The 7,044-nt window shown below is 40.6% G+C and overlaps 1 long non-coding RNA gene across 3 annotated transcripts in view; it reads right to left on the reverse strand.

Annotated features, from left to right (window-relative positions):
- The window catches only part of LOC104693745, a 109,422-nt gene extending 102,930 nt beyond the window's left edge, over positions 1–6,492 (reverse strand). For all 3 annotated transcript variants that reach the window (XR_752608.3, XR_005602409.1, XR_002047341.2), the window contains exon 1: positions 6,413–6,492. This is a non-coding gene — a long non-coding RNA (uncharacterized LOC104693745). The remainder of the gene's footprint in view (positions 1–6,412) is intronic.
- Between the last annotated feature and the right edge of the window lie 552 nt (positions 6,493–7,044).

A 7,044-nucleotide genomic window follows, 5' to 3' on the forward strand; every position in this document is an offset into this window, starting at 1 on the left:
TGAAGGAAAAAAGAGAAATACCCAAGAAACAAAAAGCCTCCAGAAAAACATATAATAGAACTTAAACCCTGTGAAGCTGGTCTTTGAATACAAGATTGGCATAATGCATTTTGAATCTTCAGTCACACAAAAATGTCTTTTTGCATATGAAAGGTCTTTGTAATTTTTGCTATCATCACTATAAGCCTCAGATGCATTTGCTTTGATTTAGTAAACAATAAAAAAGAAAGAAAAAATTCTAAGTGCTTTTCTGTAGATGTGTAAAGATGCTTTTATTGCTTCTCCCCCCATACCAGTTGCAGAGGGAACTGCCATCCAAGACTGGGTTTTGATTGTTCTTTTTATTTTTCCGTAAAAAACTCCCACAATCCCCAGACTCTCAACCTCGATGACTGAACTTTTCTGGGGAGAAAAGGGACTGAGGAAGGACAGACAGAAGTGAAAAGAAGTTAAAAAACTCCCCAAAAACAGGGGCAGTGGGGTATATTTAATAGCAGAACATGAAATAATTAAAAAATTAATAAAACAAAATATATGTCACTTTGTGTTGGTTTAACACAGCCTGGTTTTTGGTGGGGGAGGGAGAAGCCACAGAGGTGGCTTTGGGAGAAGCTCCTGGAAGTTTCTATTATGTCCAGCAGAGTCAATTGCTGAAGACTCTGATGATGGGCAAGTTACTGGCCCAGTTAGAGAAGCTGGTACACCTCTGTGATGACATATTTACAAATGGAAACAAATGCAGGCATTCTCTTTTTTTCTTCCAAGGGGTCGGGGGGGGCTGGCACCCTCCTGAGGCTGGGAGTGGCCCCACGGCCGGGGCCATGTGGCCAGTGACAAAAGCATGGTGAACAATTCCCTGACATGGAGCACAGACGAGATCAACCTTTTCAGCACTGCAAAACTCTGTAAGAACTTTTCAATTTATAGAACTTGAAAACAATAATACCTATGGACAACAATTTTCTTCCGAGTCAGAGAAAAAGGAAAAGTGAGGACACATGAAGAGAACCAACATGGTGGCACCGAGGCCAGTGAAAAGGAGAGGGAGGAGGTGCCCCAAGCATTGAAACCGAAATCTCTCTGCGAGCCATGGTGAGGACTATAATACAACAAATTGTTTCCCTATAATCCATAAAGTGCATGGGGGAACACAGAGATCCACTTGCAGTCCGTGAGAAAAAGTGCTCATGCTGGAGCAAGGGGATGATGAAAAGCTGTAATCTAGTGAAAAAACTCAAACAGAGAGAGGACCCTTGCTTCCAGAAAGAGAGAAAGAGAGCCCTTGCTTCCAAACTAGAGCAGCTTGTCCTTAAAAACTATACCCCATGAACTAAGCAACCCATGATGTGCAGTTCTGGGAAGACTGCACTGTTCATGGGAGAGACTCACAGCAGTTGGGTGGGACTGCTATTCGTGAAAATTAAGATCACACTAGAAAATTCACAGAAAACTGTCTCCCATGGGAAGGACCCCACGGCACAGCAGAAGAAGGAAACTCCTTTCCCTAAGTGTACTGGAGAAAGATTTTTAGAAAGTGAAAGACTGACCAAAACCTATGCTTTTTCTCCTTGCACGGTCAGTAGGAAAGAGGGAGGGGCTGGAAAGAAAATGAATGTTCTAAAGGTTTCTTTTAGTTCTCATTACCCCTTTTACTTTCAATTCTGTTAATAATAAATTTTCTTTATGCTGTTTAAATTTGGACCTGTTTTGCCTTTGAGTGTTTTTCCCCTAATCCTTAGCTCAACTCATGAAGCCTTCGTTTGTTTTCCCCTCCTCTGCTCAGCTATAGCAGAGGAAAATGAGTGAATAGTTCTTCGTGGGTGCCTAGCTTTTAGGCAGTGTCAAACCCTGATACACTTCCAAATTCAGCCAGGAGAAACTATTAATCATATTTTTTAAAGTACTGTGTTTTGAAACCAGTGGAGAAAGTGAATTTTGTAGGCTCAGAGTTTCCCATTTGAAAATTACTGGTCTTTGTAGTTGCTCAATAATTGTTTTCTGATAAATTATTTTTCCACCTATTTGTATTTATTTAGTGTTTGAAAGAGGCATGGAAATGCTGCCCAGAAGAAGGGCTGTTCAGCTTCATGTTCCTTTAAAGAAAAATCTATAAAATGAAAGCCTGAACTTTGAGTCCCAGCAGAATCCCACACCAGGCCCCAGAAGCCAAGGGCAGATCCCCAGATCCAGGATGCTCCTATCTGCAGCCTGCAGCTTCTACCTGCTCCTCAGGTACCAGATAACCGAGCAAGAAAAACAGGGAGGTCTGGAATTCAGATGGAGAGCAGCAAATGGATCCTATGCTCTCTGCCCAAATGCCACAGCCATTCCCCAAGGGACTTTGCCTGGGGTGTGACAGAAAGGTGGGACCACAACTGTTCCATGGTCAACCACACAAAATAACTATCCTGCTTCTTCAGTGTGTTTTCATTCCCTGATATGATGTCTTAAAGCCTAAGCAGAACTCAAGAAGCTCATTTAACTTTAATGTATTTTATCCCTCTAACCAGAACAATTTTTTCTTCAATTACCTTTAACAGAAATCTAATCTAGCAAACAAGAACAGCAACAAAATATGTCATTACAAATGATTTTTACAATTTTGTTGTTGCTCTGATTTATTATGGTGTCAAGTTTTTCTAATTTTGTTTGCTGATTGCACTTTTAGGAAAAAACATCTTTGAATCGCAACAACTGCCAGCAACACCTATGTAAATATTCTGATGTAAAAAGGCAATTTCAATAGCCATTTAAACAGGCTAAAATACCTGCTTAGATACACAGAGTAATGAACTCAGGTCTGTTTACCAATGGCTTACAAAAAATAATACAATGTTCTACAAGACTATTACAATGTACAGCTGATAGCCAGAATTTAAAGTGGGATAAATGCTTTCTGGCAAGGTCATAAAAGGAATCAATGCTGGAAATGTAGTCTTTCATCACAGAACTATGCAGATAATTGCCAGGCAACAAACAATATGCTGGCAATGACCATTTTTTCTGTCCTGAAGAGATACAGGTGTATCTACCCTTACAAATGCTGTAGTGCAGAAGCAAAGGGTTTACAGAGGCAAATAGCTCATGGGCCTGGGATTTATGTTTAGGTTGTGCATTTCTGCTGGGGCTTACCTGGACCTTGGATGTGGATGAATGCTCTTCAGAGATGCGAGGGCTTCAGGACCCCTCCTGGAGGAGGCCTCCCAGGTCAGCTCCCCCAAAAAGCTGACCTGTGCATCCCTGACTGCGGCAAGAGGGAGTGATCCCATAATTTCCTTCAAAAGAGCTGTCTTGATCCAAAAGCAGACATGAAGTAAAGTGCTCCTGCCTACAAAGCTAGCCCTGCCCAGCACTGCAGTGCCCTGGTGTGACAGCCAGATCACCTCTGTGGGTGTCAGCAGCACCACAATTGTGCCTGGCCCATCCCGGAGGGGGAAAGCCCTCCAGGACTCTCGCCGTCCTTGATTGCTCCTTCCAGACACAGAGAGGGATGGAGGCTCTCACCTCCAGCATACTCCCCTCTGCTTGGTCTCACACACAGCCCCACATGCCACGCACACTGAACATTTTTGGGACCATTTTAGGGAATCCCAGTGGATGAGTTAACCAGGCTGGCACAAAGCTCCTATTCCCCCAGACCACCAGACTGGAAGCAACTCTCCTCCAGCCAAACAAACATTTAATTAAAAGGAAGATTCTCAAGACTCCAATTGCTGGAGAGCATCTACTAGAGGTATACATGCAACTTCGCAGGTTGTTTTTCTGGCCTTGATTTCTGTTATTGTGTCTCAACTGCAATAAAAATAATACATTGACTTTCATTTCAGACCCTGAAGAAATACAGAATGCAAAAACCAGGATAAATTACTTTTTCTTCAGATATAAATTTTAGTTCAAAAATGGATATTGATAAAAAGAAAATATTTCACTGACTGATGGTGACTGCTTTCAAATTTTCCCCCACAGGAAATGCTACTTTAAATAGAGTATAGAGCATACAGTATGGAAAGGGAGAAGGGAAAGCCATGGAAAACTCCAGGAACTGCCTGTTTCCTCTGAAGGTGACACCACAGAAAGACCCACCCCTGGAGCACATGCAACACTTACTGGAAAATGCTCTTCTAAAATGTATCTGCTCAAGTCTTAGGACATTAGGGTTTCCCAACCCTTCCAGTACTCAGCTCCAGTTCACTACTCAACTCAAATAAAACCAAACAAAAAAGTGCCCCACAGATTCTTTAGAGTATTAAATCATTTAATTTGCATGATGGCCAAAGACAGTGAAGAGGAATGCTGTGTGGATTGCCAAAATAAATGTGCAACACTTGCAGTGAATTGTCAATTAAGAGCAACTCGATTAAATTAAAGTCTGCTAATCACTTTTTGGTGACTTTGTCAAATTCTGTTTGTATCAAAGTGATGATCTTTGTTTTGAAAGATTGAGCTAAATGATTAATAAAATCAGCTGGAACTTGAATCTCTTTATTCAAAAATTTCTTTGATTTTTATCAGGGCTAAAAATCAAAGTTGAAATCCTGTTTCAGAGGGGTCTTTGTGTTTCTACTTTTAAACTTAAACTAAAATAGTGGTTATCAAAATTTTACTTCAAGAACTTGTCAGGAATTTTCTTTGGTCTTCCCCAAACCTCCAGAGCCTGTTTCTAACTACCCACTTTTGGTAAATAACTTATATACACAGTGCCAGATAGTTTCCTGATGAATATAAATATTTTACATTCAGATAGCTTCTTTTATTTCTACCCAGGTATATCAAGGTCGTTTTATTCTGTATTTGTTCATAAAACAATCATTTCCAGTCACATGGGAGGAGCATCAGCAAAGCCATACTAGAGACTTCCCAGCAGAGGGGAAAAAAAAGAAACCAAACCATAATGCATCTCAAAGGTTTCTCCTTTGTTTATTCCCTAAGTGAAAATGTGGGGCTAGAAGCCACGTTTCTGAACTATACCTGTTTTCCTTAAATCAGGTGATCACAAAGGCTTTAGAAAATGCTCTCATGGAAAACAATTCATCTGCAGTCACCCTGCACTCTCTGAAAGTTGAAACACATGAGAGAACAAGGGTGACAGAAGGCCAGTGGATACATTTAGCTTCTTTTTCAGATGCAGAAAAAGCCTAAACTCAGCTTCTCCAGGAAGAAGCAGGAGAAGAGAGTATTTATAGATGTTTGTTACCATGCAAAATAGGGTAAGAGTTGTGTTTGTTAGAGTCTCCACAACCACCTGGAAAAATAAGCACACATTTGGTAAAGTGAAAGGGTCTTTCATGTCCCACTTCTTGGGGGTAAACCAGTTTTCCTAGAAATGTCCATAATTAGGCAAAATTTTTCACTTCATAAGCAGAGACACTGAACATAAGGTACCACATCCCCCAAGGTTCATACAGGCAAAAGCAGTTTAGTAGTTCTTCATATTCATTAAAGACCACCTTTAAACCATTTTTCATGTATATGTGCATTTATTACTGACATTGGTATATTACTGTAATGGTTTTTAAATCTTCATAGAGTAAAAAGCAACTGGAAAGATTCTTTAGAAAGCAACAAGAAAATCTGTCAGAATAATAAGCTATGGATTTTTAGTGCTGGTCTAATGCTGGCTTTTAACTGCTAAGCAGTAATTTTCTGTTTGCAAGCCAAAAGCCAACTGTCCTGCTTAGTCCTGCAATCTAGAGAAATGCAAGGCCTTGGGATAGAGTATCATGTGCTTTTGCAGCTAAACTTAGTATGAAACAACACAGAGCCAAGCTTCCAGTTACCATCTGCTTAAGCTCAAATGCTAGTCAGTAGATAGAAATTTCTACCCACTTTTGAACTTGCTATTCAGCTTCCCAAAGGGAGGTTCGGCATCTCCAGTATTTATTGCCCCAAGGCAGAGAGGCCCCTGGATGCCTTTTGTCCCTTCTAATTACGTCACCTGCTGTGCTCCCCACATCCATGCAGGGAAATCAGCGAACGCTGCCTCTCCTCTGCACCGCTTTTATGTGGCTCTCTGAGCAGGCACCACACAGAGAGGGCCATATGTTGGCCCTTTTTCACTAAGCTCAGTTTAATGCTCCCAGGCTTTTCTTAAAATACGCTGAACAAAGATAGCAGAGAGGACATTTGGAAATGCTTGATGGCAAAGTGGGAGCGTTCGATCCTTTTCTGCCATGTGTGCGATACTGATGTCACTCTCTATTTGCAGACTTCTTTAAGGACAGTTTTTTTGGAAGAGAGGTCACATTTTCCTTCCCCAGCAGTGGTGTTCTTGTAAAACAAATACATGACATACAGAGACTCTGAAATGTAACAGCACTGCCTGTGGTCTGGATGCTGTTGCGCAGAAGAAAACAGGTTGAGGCATTGAACATGAGACTACTTAGGTATTTTGCCTTTCAGAAAGTGATCTGACCTTTAAACAAATTTTCACTTGCAGCACTTTCATCTACAGCTTGTAGCCACCGATGATGAGCTTGACTTCTCCATTTTGCCTAAAGAGAAATAGAAAGTTCACATGTATTTGAATGTAATGTATGAAAATTTTTAAGATGGCTTGAAACGTTGTTCTTCTCTGAACTAGTGGATCTAAGCTCTGGTGAATTTATATGATGCTTGACTTGATGGGCTGATGTTTTGAGTTTTTTTAATCACAGCTCCACTACTCAGAGTGAGATGAACTTGGAAAAAATAGTTGTGTTCTGAAATGATATCAAGAATTTGTGGGTGTGAGGGAGAAAAAGCAAAAAAGAAAGTATAATTGCTGTGAGCATTATTATGCCATAATGTGAACTAACACATCATAAGTTGCATAATCATGACATGGAGTTACAAACTGGACACTGCATTTGAAGTAAGCATTCAATCAGACCTGCTCTTCAAGACCATATTAGCAAAGCAAACATCCTGGAAAAGCTGAGATTCAAATTTACTGAGAAACTGTTGCATTGTGTCTCAGCCACATACCTTTTTCTTTTTAAGCTAGACTACAGACAAGCTGTAATAGTGGTTTTTTAATGCCATCATTTGAACTTGACAGGCAACTGC

The sequence above is a fragment of the Corvus cornix genome, chromosome 7 (genome assembly GCF_000738735.6).
Source record: "Corvus cornix cornix isolate S_Up_H32 chromosome 7, ASM73873v5, whole genome shotgun sequence".
In the NCBI taxonomy this organism is placed as follows: domain Eukaryota; kingdom Metazoa; phylum Chordata; class Aves; order Passeriformes; family Corvidae; genus Corvus; species Corvus cornix.